The following is a 15146-nucleotide window of genomic DNA, read 5'->3' as shown; positions in this document are numbered from 1 at the left end:
TCTCACATAAATTGCAATGTTTTCTGAGTAAGGATGCATGTGTAGAGGTAAGGAATTTCAGTTCAGTTCAGTCACTCAGTTGTATCTGACCCTTTGCCACCACGTGGACTGCAGCGCGGCAGCCCTCCCTGTCCATCACCAACTCCTGGGACTCACTCAAACTCATGTCCATTAAGTCAGTGATGCCATCCAACCATCTCATCCTCTGTCGTCCCCTTCTCCTCCTGCCTTCAATCTTTCCCAGCATCAGGGTCTTTTCCAAGGAGTCAGTTCTTTGCATCAGGTGGCCAAAGTATTGGAGCTTCAACTTCAGCATCAGTCCTTCCAATGAACACTCAGGACTGATTTCCTTTAGGAGTGACTGGTTGGGTCTCCTTGCAGTCCAGGGGACTCTCAAGAGTCTTCTCCCATGCTACAGTTCGAAAGCGTCAATTCTCTGGTGCTCAGCTTTCTTTATGGTCCAGTTCTCACGAGGGAATTTGGTTCTAGTCAAAATTTCCTTTGCTGCTTGAAATTTTGAGGGGTTTCTTTGAGGGATGTGTAGATACACCTAGGCCTGAGACCGAGGCCATTGCTGGTAACTCTGCATGAGGTCAGGGGGTGTTGGCAGGACCACGTTCTGTCAGGCATCCTTTCTGACAGAGTGAGGAAGAAGAAGCCAAGTGTACACTGGGCAGGAGATTCTCCGAGCACAGTTTTATTTCTCTGAGCATTGGTGACAAACAGTGCTTCACTCAGGCCAAACGCCACACCTGCCCTATTTCTTTTCAGTGGCATCCTCCCCACTCTCCCTCCTCTTCCTCTGCTCCCAGGAGCAGCTGGCGGAAAGCAGCGTGTTTTGGGACTACTGGCTTCGCAGAGTATCATGCTAGTCACAGGGGCCCTGCCTGGGGCTGTGGTTCTCATGAGGAGAGTCCTATTTTCTTTTTTTCTTGCCTTTTCCAAAGTCCGTCACACACACCGCTGTCCCTTCACCCCAAGATGATGTAGCTGCCCAGAGCCCTTTCTCATCAGCATTCGCGCTCATGCCACTGCTGATACTGAGCGCTAATAATGATGTTGCTGACTCCGCAGTAGTGTGGGCAGGTGGGCATGTGGGGTTTAAGAAGCTCTCGGGGATTTTGGAGGGAAGCCAAGCATAATTCTGTAGCCTGGTGAGTGGGAAAGGGAGCCCCTGCTGTTAAGGAATAACTCTTTTTTTAGAGCACTTTGTATTTTGCCTTTGTTTGTTAACTTGTTCATCAGCTGCTTGTGTCTCTCAAAAGCTTATATTTCCTGATAGCAGAGACTATTGGGTCTATTCACACTGTATACCTAGCCTCTAACTCAGGGCTTCCATGGTGGCTCAGTGGTAAAAGAACCTGCCTGCCAGTGGCTCAAAACGCAGGAGACATGGGTTCCATCTGGGTCAGGAAGACTTCCCTAAAGAAGGAAATGGCAAACCACTCCAGTATTCTTGCCTGGAGAATCCCACGGACAGAGAAGCCTAGCGGGCTACAGTCCATGGTGTCACACAAGAGCCAGACATGGGTAAGCAACTAAACAAACAGCTCAGTGCCTAGCATGTATCTGATGCTCAATAATGTCTGTTAATAATTATCTATTGATGGAAGGAGGACAAATTCCTTTAAACAGGTATTGCCTATGTGCATGAGAAAGAAAGGGAGGGATGGAGGAGAAACAGCTGCGAAAACTTTACATCAGAGGTTTCAAAACTTTTCCATTCACAGTGCTCTTAGTATCTCAGCAGTTTTTCCTCATAGTATTCCCCAGCCAAAAGAAATAATATAACTGTTGCATTAAGTGGCTGGGTCCAAACAATTTAGTAAGTATTTATGTCCTAACAACATAGTGGCCCTTTAAAAGCCACACATAAATTGGGAGAAAAAGCATAATTTCAGTTCATTTTTACCTAATATAACATACACACGACATACGTGTGTGTATTGGACTGTGCAACTTCTTAAACTTTGGAATTAGATTAGACATTATTAGCCTCAGTTCTGGTCCCACATTCTGTGTTGACTTTCATGTGGTACTTGCTCATAGCAATTACTGGATCCTCAGTTTCACAAAGACACGACATCATCAAAATGAATCTAACACAACCTAATTGAAACTGGGAACCACCTCAAGCAGGTAGGTTGTATATCTGTCAGAGGATGTCTCTTCGTTTCCCTGAAAAACTGAAAACATACTATCGTGAATTGACTGTGGCCTCCTGGGCTAAGTTTGATTTCATAGTAGTCATTATTAAAATATGTTTGGGGTTAACTGTGCACGGGCTTCCCAGGCGGCGCAGTGGTGAAGGATCCACCTGCCAGTGCAGGAGATACGAGAGACACGAGTTTGGTCCTGGCTCTCGAAGATCCCCTAGAGAAGGAAATGGCAGCCTCTCCAGTATTCTTGCCTGGGAAATCCCATGGACCGAGGAGCCTGGCGGGCTACAGTCCATGGGGTCACAAAGAGTCAGACACAACTGAGTATACACACACACACACACACACACCTTTCAAAGGCTTTGACTAGAGCAGTGAGACCAATTTCTCACTTTATTCATGAATCGGTCTCCTCGCTTTCCATCCCACAGGTTTAACCTTTACACTCTGTGCCCCATGGAGCTTAGTTATCTGCTTACAGCTAAAGTGTGTAGGGGTTGAACTGCTGGTCTTGCTCACACTCGCAGCGTTAGAGCACTTCCGGCATCTGCAACACATCACAGCACTTGTGTCAACATACAAATTATCCCTTGGAACCCGAGGAATTTACGTAAAGGCTTCCAGTGAAATCCTATGACAAATAGGCGCAATCTAACATCAGCCTTCTCACTAAATGCTTTATTTTTTGGCATTTATAAATGTTTATTACCACTGTGCATTCTTGAGTAAATTTGGCTTTTAGAGGCTAATTTATAAGCCTTCTCATTCCTTCTGTAGAATTCAGCTAACCACTGATCTCTCTCAGCTGAAATGTGAGCCCTCTGGAGGGTTAAGTGAGTTTCACCCACACACAAAAATCTACATCAAGCATTTCTTTAAATGTGGACTTCTCGACAAACACATCTCTCCATTTGCAAGGCCCATGAATTTAAAGCATCCGGTAATAACAGGCCTGTTCTCCGTCTCTGAGCTGGAAGTTCCTTGTGAAATGGTATCCTGCCAAAGTGCCACTGCAATAAAGCTCTATGTCCTCACGTCGGTGTCAAAGTGCCAGCGAACCAAGACTGGCGGCAGGCTAATTTGGGAGAGCTGTCTGCCTTCGCCTCCCCCACGCACTCCTACTGATCAACTCACCCACGCCAGCTATTCCGCTTGTCAACTGCTCATAGATAAGGGGAGAGGGGATGAAGAGAAACCACCACATGCCTTTCCCTTTCGCTCAGTCCCCAGATCACCCTGTTAGTGATCCAGCCTCTGAGGGCAGGGGGGCTCTGTCCCTGGTTAGGTTAATGGCTTCATAAGCAGACCCTCCAAATAAGAAGTACGCCCCTCACAAGAGGCGGCATTACTTATATAATATTTTGACACTATCTCACAGTTTCACAGATATCCTTAAATTGAATCATTAAATACATGAGTGTCTGTACCAACAGATGACTTGCCTGATCATTTAATCATCTTTTCCTTTCTGTTAAAATGATCAAGTAAATGAAGGGCAGCAAGCAAGATGCATTACTAAGGTCAGTTGGGTGGGTAAGAGCCCTTCTACAGAATTTTGCTTTCAGGGGAAGAGAGCTACAGAAGAGACATTGATGTCCTAAAAATGCTTGCTTTTTAGTAAACTAAGCCTTAGCTCTCCCGGGCCACACCATGTCACAAGCGCACACATTTTAGGTCCTTCTCTCAATCCAGTCGAAGTCAAGATGGGAACAAAAGCAATCCTGGCTTTACTGGCGTAAGGCTCCAATGGGATAATGTGCATAAAGCTCTTAGTACATAGCAAGTACGAAATAAATTATGTTTTCTTTCTCCTCCTCCTCCACATTATTATTATTGATTTAAACAATTATGTGAAATAGTTGTACCATAATGTAAATTTATATTAATGGCCCCAAATGTTTAATCTCAGTAGAATATCACATGAGAAGAACTATAATTAAATAAAGAAATTCTATAATACCTAGCATGAGGAAATTAGCACAAAATGAATACGGCCCTCGGAGGTCCTGACTCCTTGTCTGTAAGGGCGACTCACCCTGAGGCACTGAAGCTCAGTGTGCAGCTCGTGAACTGCTTACAACGCTTAACAAGCGGTTTGTGGCTCATCAGAGCCTGATTGACTGTGTGTACCCTATGTGCGAGCGTCTCTCGTCTCAGAAAGGAGTTTCGAGTGAAATGTGTAGGTTCCACCTTCTGGTTCTTTGCACCATGAATGTGGAGTAGCTGGTACCTCAAGTGAAAGTCGCTCAGTCGTGTCTGACTCTTTGTGACCCCATGCGCTAGACTGTCCATGGAATTCTCCAGGCCAGAATACTGGAGTTAGGTAGCCTTTCCCTTCTCCAGGGGATCTTCCCAACCCAGGGATCGATCCCAGGTCTCCCGCATTGCGAGCGGATTCTTTACCAGCTAAGCCACAAGGGAAGCCCAAGAATACTGGAGTGGGTAACCTATCCCTACTTCAGCGGATCTTCCTGATGCAGGAATCAAACCAGGGTCTCCTGCATTGCAGGTGGATTCTTTACCAACTGAGCTATGAAGGAAGCCTGGTACCTCAAGGTGATGCTTTGTCTCCATAGCAACCATGAGGGATAGATGCAGGCAACATCATCATGGTCAGTGGTTGAACAATTATAAACATTAACATTTTACACAAGCAGTAACAGGACGGGGAGTTGAACTTCACAACTAATAGGGGAGGCAGAGATGAGCAGGCTCCTCTGATGATGAGGGTCCCATCAGTGACATGAAAAAGCTTTAGAGATACTTAAGCCAGGTGTTTCAAAGATGGAAGAAGCAAGGTAGAGACTCTGTGTGTGTGTGTGTGTGTGTGTTTCAGAGAGAGAGAGAGAAAAAGAGAGATTTTACTGGTTTTAAAGAGAGGATCTCTTTTTTTTTTTCCATTTGTTTTCATGTACAACAGAGGCTTTCCTGCTCTGGACTTCTTTCTGAAAGCTGTCTTCTGTCCAATATGCCTATGGTAGGTACAATTTTTCCTCTTTGTAATGCAGTTGCTCTGTAGAGTGTAGCAAGAGAGTTATTTAAATCTCACAGAGCCCAGCTTTTTCTGATTATATTTTTTAACCTTATTTTGTCAGTTCACACTGTCAGGCTTCCAGGCCATCTCTTTCAAAAGATACCTCATTTTCATTTTCAATCAATTTCTCTCCACGATTTTTCACATAGCTTCTTTCACACTACTAATTCCACTTTAAAGCGGGCATCCTATCCCACGTCCCTGGGCTTGCTGTGCTAACATGTTTAAACACGATTAGCCTTTATTAATGTAAGAGACAAAGCTCCAAGAATCACACACCTCCTAATTTGCTATAGTTCCAGAGGGGGACCTCAACCCCAGAAACTGAAAATGAGTGGGCTTCTTAAGATGCAGATATACGGGGCATTCTTTGTCTAAGTGGGGAGTTTTGCAGACAGGATTTTCCAAGTTGCATTCCAGTTAAAATCCATGCTATATCAAATGCCAAATTTGATCATATACAAATTATTATTTGGATAGTACTTGAAATATCCAAATAAAGCACATTTCCTGATCATAGATGATTAATTTCCTTTCAGCAATGTTTTTTGCATATTTAGTTCAGAAAATGAAGGGGTATTGACATCATTATGATGGTATTTTACCCCCATTACAAATATCATAATACTCTCTCAATGCAGTACTCAATTTTTGCTCTGCTGCTGCTGCTGCTAAGTCGCTTCAGTCGTGTCCGACTCTGTGCGACCCCATAGACGGCAGCCCACCAGGCTCCCCCATCCCTGGGATTCTCCAGGCAAGAACACTGAAGTGGGTTGCCATTTCCTTCTCCAATGCATGAAAGTGAAAAGTGAAAGGGAAGTCGCTCAGTCGTGCTGCTAGTCAACAAATATGTGCCAAGAATTATGGCGTGCACTAAAATGGTGGAACTGTATGGGATGATACATAAGGGAGTTAGAGTTAAGGTGAATACTTTAGCTGTTTAGTACTGTGAGGAAAATCCTAAGATTTCAAAATATTTTATATTATACATACATATATATGTAATATACAAATATTTGGTACTTGGTATATGTTGCTTCTTTTATAAAGATTTGATGTATATTACACAGAAACAATAAAACATTAAAATAAGGCTAAATATGAAGGACCATATAAAGGAATGGAGGAGATGATTGGATCTGAAACCTAAGCTAAGGATAGTTTCTACAATTACACATTAAATTTAGTTCCTGTGCGGGTCACAAAGGCCAATAAAGGAATTTCATGAATCATGTAGTATTCATTTTCTAATAGAAGGGTATATACTAGTTGGTAAGAAGAAAATGTTCCTGGAAATAAACTCTAGCAAGAATCTAATCCTGGATTGCTGTAATAAAAGAAAATATCTTTAATGGTGGCCTTTAGAGAAGATGAAGAAAGTGTATTCATATGGTCATTTCTTATACTGACCCTTGGTAAGAATCAAGAGAATAATACTATATTGCAATTTTGTGAACGTGTTTCTACAGGGAACAAATGACATAGTCAGCTGGTATTTGGAGCCTGGGTTTTGTTGCAGCTGGGGGTGGCGGCATGCTTCCTGGCTAGGTATGCATCTGAAAATTAGTAATTCTCACATGACTTTTTGGAGACAGCCCAGCCCCAGGCCCCTGCTGACAATGTTGACGGCAGCGCCACCCTCAGCAGGCCTGGAACTGGACTGTTCCTGGGCAGTGGACAGGTCCTTCAGCTTTCCAACCTCTACCCCTCACCACTGCCTTGGAAGCCACCTCGGTCTACTCAGCAGGTTTTTGGGCTCCACTTCTCCAAGCAGCAATGCTCCTAGACTCTTTTACTTGCTAGACATGCATTTGGGCATTATAGGTGAGTTATAGCCTAAGTAAGTGGGGAATTTGGAAGTATCTCAAAATGTTAACAGCCAGGAAGGTTAGCTAACAGCCCTGGTGGCTCAGATGGTAAAGAATCTTCCTGCAGTGCCGGAGACCTGAGTTCCATTTCTGGGTTGGGAAGATCCCCTGGAGAAGGCAATGGCAACCTACTCCAGTGTTCTTGCCTGGAGAACCCCATGGACACTGGAGCCTGGTGGGCTACAGTCCATGGGGTCACATAAGAGTCAGACACGACTGAATGACTGACACTTTCAAGATGGTTAGACCAGTATACATCTCATGCCCTCGAATAAGAATATCATCTCCGCTTCCACTGAGCTCACTCAGCACTGCATGGTCTCCCTTCTCATGGACACAGAATACACATTTCTCATCTTCTTTCCTAGGCCATGGTATCTGTGAGTGTGGTGTCCATGTCTGCTTTGATTTATATGCCTCACAGCACTTAGCACAGTCTCTGATACTCACTAAATATCTGTTGAATGAATAAGTGAATGTGAGACATTTAACCAAGTCTTTTGAATCTTTGAACATGTGCATAAAGTGATGAGGTATCTTGTAATATGTTGAATCTCTTGATTTTTGTCCCACTGAACATTCTTTGTCTATCCGTTCTCACAGGGAATGAGTTTTATATCTAATTATAAGTTATAGAAATTTGATTTTTAATGGCAAAAATCTTGGAAAAACAAGTATCACCAGACCCTGGTCCTTGAAGTATTTTCTCTTTGAGTGCCAGCAAAAGTTTCATATTGACTCAGAAGGGCATTTTAAGGCTTCTTTCTTCTAACTTCACTATAAACAAGGTCACCATATAATTTATTGTCAAAATTGGGATACTTTTGAGAGTAAAAAGTGACACTTTTAATAATATGTTAGGACCACAGACAGTAGCCTTGGGCAAATGGGGATGTATGGTCAATTATACATCATTACAATATATATAATCCTATATAACTAAACAATACAACTAAATATATTTTTATTTTATGAATCACTGGTTGCCAGTGTGACAGTCTGCCTTCCATCTCATTCAGTGGCCATGAAAGAGGCAAGAAATGATACACATAGGGCATTTAAAATTTCCCCAAATTACCTTTTTTTAATGTATGCATTAGGTTCAGATATTTCTTACACTCTTTGCATGCATGCTAAGTCGCTTCAGTCATGTCTGACTCTCTTTTCTACCCCATAGGCTGTAGCCTACCAGGCCCCTCCATCCATGGGATTCTCCAGGCAAGAATACTGGAGTGGGTTGCCATGCCCTTCTCCAGGGGATCTCCTTGACCCAAGGACTGAACCCAAGTATCTTGCATCTCCTGAACTGGCAGGCAAGTTCTTTACCACTAGCAGTACCTGGGAAGTCCCTTGCAGTCTTTACCCCACCTCAAAAGTCAGTCTCAATCCTAGGCATAAAATAGAATGAAAGAAAAATGGCATCCTTTTTTCATGCTAGAATACGGAAGATAAAACCTGACACAAGTACTGTCAAAGAGCTGGTAAAATTCTCAGAGAAGAACACTTCCCAGTAGATGACTTTCAGCAGTCAGCTTCAAAGTTTGGTAAGGTTCTGGTGGAGAGGAGGGAATCAGTTTCAGTGCAACTCTCATCAGCATGTTTTCCTTCACTGGGGGCGATATTTGATCTCAGCTTCTAGTGACATGGGAGGAGGCAGAGTGGCTGATATGAAGTAAAACAGAAGCCTGAACACTTGCGGGGGGAGGGCAATTCTAGCTATCTAAGTGATCAGTCATTTGCTTGCAGTATGAAGGGTCTGGATTTATCACAGTAATATTCTTATTTGTTTCTGTAGACCTTGCAGGTCTCATTATATCTATGCTGATGGCCTTGTCATCATGGCTGATGATCAGCATTTGCTTTGTTGGCCTTATGTGACTCAGTGACCTTCAATAATTGAGGATGGGATGTGGAATTAAATAGTGAGGGTAAAGCAACTGTCTGTAGTGAGATCTTCTCTCCCCTAATAAGGGAACAAAAGTTTGTCAGAGGTGATCAGGAGGTTTTCTTGGAACATTAAAAGGAGGGGAAATAAAGGGGCCCTTCCTGCCTTCATAAATTATACAAGTGTCCAATCTGCACCTCTTCACTGGGTAATTTGGAATGGAAAAATCTCTTGTGCATAAATTGCCTTTCCTGAATCTAGCACAATTAATCCAGAAGAGAAGTGGGAATGGGTAACAGGCTTTTTTTTTTTTTTTCAAATTTTGTTGTTAATTAAAAAAACAATTATCAAGGATTTCTAATTACTTTGTAAGTGCTGTACAGCCCATACCTGCTCCTCAGCAAATTAGTAAGATAATGCTGGAAACATCTTATTAAACAGAATTACTCTTTCTCCTCCTCCTGATTCGCACATCTACTTAATTCGCCCCTTCTTATGCAACACTTCCGTGAAACATTCATATCCATTAAGTGATCTCACAGTTATTAGCATTGTGCTTTGGTTTCTAAATGTTCTTTACCCAGGACCTAATAAATTGAGAGGCTACTATCAGGGTGAGTAGGGACAGACATCAACTCTTCAGAAGCTCTTTAGAGACTCTCCCTTAGAGCAAGTATTTTGAAAATTAGATCTTTCTGGTATAGAATATAGAGATACATTAAAAGATAGTGCCTAAATGGAGAAGGCAATGGCACCCCACTCCAGTACTCTTCCCTGGAAAATCCCATGGACGGAGGAGCCTGGTAGGCTGCAGTCCATGGGGTCGCTAAGAGTCGGACATGACTGAGCGACTTCAATTTCACTTTTCACTTTTATTCATTAGAGAAGGAAATGGCAATCCACTCTAGTGTTCCTGCCTGGAGAATCCCAGGGATGGAGGAGCCTGGTGGGCTGCCGTCTGTGGGGTCTCACAGAGTCAGACACGACTGAAGCGACTTAGCAGCAGTAGCAGCAAAGGAAACTAGATCCCAGAGGTCCACAGAGGGTCCCTGAGATAGAATGGGAGCATCTGCAGTCAGGGGCTGACAAGTAAAAGACTAGAACAAATGTGAGCCACTGGAGTGCAAAGGCAACCCTGGAAAGAGAGAGGTGACTGTGCTCTGGACATCAGTCCCATGGGAAGGATGCTACTCAAAGACCTTGAAAGATGGGGCTTCATCCGCTTGGGAATTTCAGAGACTCTGTCAGGGTCTGCAGCCCATCCTTTTGAATCTGAGTGGAACCAAGTTGAGAATGAGGAAGCAAGCTGCCAAAATATAGCAAATCATGATCTCATAGTTTTAAATAATCTTTGAGTAGATCATTTGCATCATATAGTCCATCCTAGAACTATATGATATTGGAGCTTAAATATGAAGATTGAGCCATATTCAGAGTTTATTTTTTGAATTTTCTAAATTTGAAGTGACTTTTATTTCATCTAAATATATTTCCATTCTTTTATATAGCCGTTCACATGCGATTCATGAGGATGGTACTTGTAATAGTTCTAGGAGGGGTGTCAAGATCACAATTTTTTTTTTTTTTATGCCCAGTTGTTACATGAGGCTTGTTAGCTTGTCCAGCAACATGCAATATATACAGGGGATCTGTAATTAAGCCTAAAATTGCCTCCCTGCTGGCCTATATCTGCAATAATCAGCCCACCATGCCTTAAGTATCTAACAAATATTATCAGTCTGAAAATGCTTTGATGTCACATACGCCAGGCCATTGTTTACCAGAATGAGAGTCTCATTTTAGCATGCCTTTCTCAGGAAATATTTGTGGTGTGTTGGGGAAGCTATGGAAATCCTTTTGTTTGTAAAAATTTTAAAAACCCAATTCATCATGAATAAATAGTTCCTGTAGGGATTTTAAGGGAATACGGGGGCACAGTTTGGCTTTCAAGTCAGAGTGTCAGAAAAATTTTATGGCGATAGAGGGAAAAACATGAATAGAGTTGAACAATTGTAAGATAAGTATGCTGACTAAAGGTTAAAGAATTTGGGATCATTAGGCAGTAAGTGAGAGCTAAAAAATAGTTCACCAGTTTACCATTTTTAGTAAGACAAAGAATGAGTAAGTGGTAGAAAGCCCTGACAAGCTTCGTAGCAAACCTCACAGGGACTGTTTAATTGCAGGAGTGATTGGATGGACAAAGGTGGCTGAAGATGGTTTTTTTGTGTGTGTCTGAGCAGTTGGGAGAGGGGATTCTCCTTATTTTGGTCAAGGGGACAGCTGGAAGCAAAGAGAGAACTTCTGGGCATTCCTGAGCATTCCTCCAGAAATGCTCATAGTGGAGTCTGTAGGTTTCTGGTGAGACAAGAAGCTCATATCTGGTGTGTATATCAGCAGAAGTTTCTAAATCTGCTGGCAGCAGTAATAAAAGTCTCTGTCACTGTGGAATAAGTGTACTTTCCTCCATTGTCTTCCATCCAGGGACCTCAGACAGCAGAGTTAGATACAAACAAGGTTACTTATTTGAAAGAGATGTGAAATGGAAAGTGAAGGAAGCAGAGTCATACTGAATTCTCTTACATGGTTTATCTAAGGTCAACCAATGCATATAGATTGGCTGGAATGTATTTTGCCTCTACCCTCTAATTACAATCCTTTAAGATTTCCCTAGAAAGCTTCCACTGCTAAATTTTATCACCTTAGAATCCCAGGGACGGGGAAACCTGGTGGGCTGCTGTCTATGGGGTCGCACAGAGTCGGACACGACTGAAGCGTTAGCAGCAGCAGCAGCATACATGTATCTCCTAATTTCACATGCTGATGTTCCCTGAGTCATCCTTTCCTATGGTCCCTGCTTTGGGACCTTATTTGTTATTCTTCTGTTACCCTCAGCACAATAAAAGTTCAATAAATATTTTTTAATAGGTTAATAAAATTGAATTTTTCTTCCTCAACATATCTCATTTAAAAATAATGATTTTCTTGTTATAAATGTTAATTGTAAAGATTTTTGAGATTAAAAAAAATAAGTTGTCTTATTGAAAGGATAGTTTGTTATTGTGGCTTTTTCATTACATCAAGAAAAATATTTTGGCCAAGAAATGTGTTATATTAAAATAAACATGCACTGTAAAAAGTAGTGACTTTTCTATAATGCAAAGATGTTTTTAAAAAATCTAGTTCTTTTGAGAGCCTGTGAATGTATGTTATAGTAGCATAGGAATTAGTAAGTTCAGAATAGTTTTTGTCTCAGTAAAAGGCTTTTCTTCAAAATGCACTTACTTTTAAGTTGCATATTTTCTCATTTTTATAAGATAAGGATAATAATACTTTTTGCACTGACCTCTTGTGTATAGTGACATTTGAATAATAGATGTAATTCATTTGTAAAGTATCAAGCCCTCTATGAGTGTAAGAATACAAGGAATCTTCATTCATTCATTTATTTATTCAAGCATTTTCAAGCCCCGTGTGTATGAATGCCAGGGAAGGTACTATAGAGGATTGCCCTCCTCTTCAAATAAATGCCTTTTAAATTTACAACATCCAAAATTGTTGTAAGCTCTGGGCTTTGGTGATGGACAGGGGAGCCTGGCGTGCTGCAGTCCACGGGGTTGCAAGGAGTCAGACACGACTGAGCGACTGAACTGAACTGAAAATTGTTGTAGACAATCCAAACATATAGAAAATCTTACAGGTTAGCTAATCATCCAAATAAGAGAGGACAAATTTTAAAAATCCAGAGACAAGATAAATCTGACTTAATGACATACATCTCTGAAAAGAGGAAGACTTCAGGAAGTTTGGAGAACTTTCAGTAGTAGTATTTATTATAATTATAAAGCTGCAGACTGAGCCAACAAAGGATTCAAAGGGAACTACCTCTCAATATTTGAAGGTCTGTACTCAGAAACATTACATTCATTCCATGCAGTTGGCTCAGAGAGGCGGTATAGGACCAACAAGAGAAAATTACAGGGGCACAGATTTCCAAATATTACAATGGAGAGACGTACAATATTGCAAACTATCCAAAGCTATAATGAGATGCCTGAGAGGTGATGGTTCTTCCATCACTGGAAGAATTCAGGGTGAAATACACTATCTCTTGCTTGAGCTGGAGGCTTTTAAGGTATTTTCCAATTCTGAGCTGATTCAATGATCTCCTGCTTAAGCTTGTCTCTTAAGCTGTGAGAATACACTCCCCTTGCTCTTTTTGGAGCCCCCCTTCTCCTCCCTACCTTTCCCCAGAAGAAGTTTAAGTGAAAAATAAGGTTCCTTTAATATTAATTCTATTAATTTCTATTAAGAATGGAAAGATTCTCCCTTAAGATGAGATTTCTATGTAAGAATAAACTCAGGGTCACACATTTATATTTTTAGTTATCTTTTAAAAACATTTAAATGGAAGCATAAGTGTTTAATGTGGTACTTATATCATTTCAGTTCATTGTCCAAATTACATACACAGAGATGGAATGAGCCTGTTCTGCCTGGATACAGCAATCGGGTTTCCTCCTCTGTTCTCAATCAGATAGTTTTAAATTTTGGTTAGGCATATAAACACATGGTGATGGACGACATTAATAAATAAGTATTACACTGGCTCTGCTTGAGCAGTCCCTCTTCATCTTTATCTTTTTTGTTTAAATCCTGTGGGCCTCAGAATGCTCTTTATGGAGATCAAGAAGATTAAGCAAAATTAGCTCTCAACTACATAATGGGCTTCCCTCTCCCGGCATGGGTCTCTCCTCTCTGCACGTGGTGACTCCCCGATACCAAAAGGAGATTCACAGATTATGGAGGAGGGGTGGAATCACGTTCTGGGAGAGCAGGGCACACCACGGGACTTCAGCATTCTCTTTCCTTTTTTTCAGGGTGTATGCTTGAATTGGAATCCAAAACGAAAATGATAAGTAAATCAATTGGCTGCTCAAAGACACCTCCGAATTCACCTGTCTCCTAAGGCTGGCTGACCTGTTCAATCTCAGAGTGAGGGTTAGCTGTCCTAGGCTCGAGAACATCTAAACCACAGCTTCATAAACAGATGACACCTTAAAAGCGGTTATTTTCAGAGAGAACGATGCTTCAACTCTGTCAAACAGTGAAAGTCATGCTGTTTATAAAGTCCTCCAGAGAGAGACTGGCTTACTCACGGGCAGAGTCTGCAGCTGCCTGCATGGAATAATTTGAGGATCCATGGGCGGCCCCCCCATGCTTTAAAATCCGTCTCCCTCATCAGTCTGCAGTGGTGCCTGAAATGTCCACCATTACAGTCATTCTTAAAAGCCTTTAAGGGGACATATGCCTTATTATCTTGAGGGAGGTAACATTAATTAACTATATAACATATTAGAATGGATGAGTTTTCTTGTTAATAACCTCTTACAACCATTGACACCTAGTAACGATCAGGGCCATGAAGACATAGAAGAGAAGGGAGGTAAGCTTTAATGGAGAAGTAGAGGTGGTGATTCATAGTGTGCATGTAGGGGTATTACTCAGGTCCAGTTTGGCGGGAGAGGGTGTTTCTAATAGAGGGGTAGCCAGTGGAGAGAAAGAAGGCATTGAGTATTTTGTTGCGGGTAGTCAGGTCTGCGTGACCCCCAAGTGAGAGAAATGGAAAACAAAAGGAAGGGTGAAGAGGACAAATTTTACTTGCCTCATAATATAATCTTGACCCTACCGTGCCCAAAGAAGTTCAGTGGTGCTAATCCTCATTTGTATAGTGATTTTCACACTGACTTAAATGCTCTTAATTGAAGGTGGAGGATGTCTCCTTAATCTAATATCAATGAAAATGGAGAATTGATCATTATAATTTGAATGGTAATATTTTACTAATTTAAAGGATATTTTTGGCCTTTCCTCTATAACATCCATTGACTAAATAACCATTTTTTATTTAAGTAGCTTCTTCTGAGGTATTATTTAGATATTTATTCACCTATAACATGAAGCATTTGTAGTATTTGGTTGGTATCAAAAATTTTAAGAGCCAAAATTGATGGTTTAAGATCTCTTAGTTCAACTCCATTACGTTAGGGATAAGAAGTTGAGACACATTTTCATAAAGTATCTTTATTTATTCCTTCTACTATTTATTGAGTATTGACTATATGGTAGGTACAGGGATACAGCAACAAGCACATATAATATTTTCTTCATGGAGCTTATACTTTAATGGGGAAGAAAGATAT

The sequence above is a fragment of the Bison bison genome, unplaced genomic scaffold (genome assembly GCF_000754665.1).
Source record: "Bison bison bison isolate TAMUID 2011002044 unplaced genomic scaffold, Bison_UMD1.0 scf7180017864533, whole genome shotgun sequence".
NCBI classification, from domain to species: Eukaryota; Metazoa; Chordata; class Mammalia; order Artiodactyla; family Bovidae; genus Bison; species Bison bison.
The sequence above is the reverse complement of the archived record's forward strand: the minus strand, read 5'-3'. Positions refer to the sequence as shown.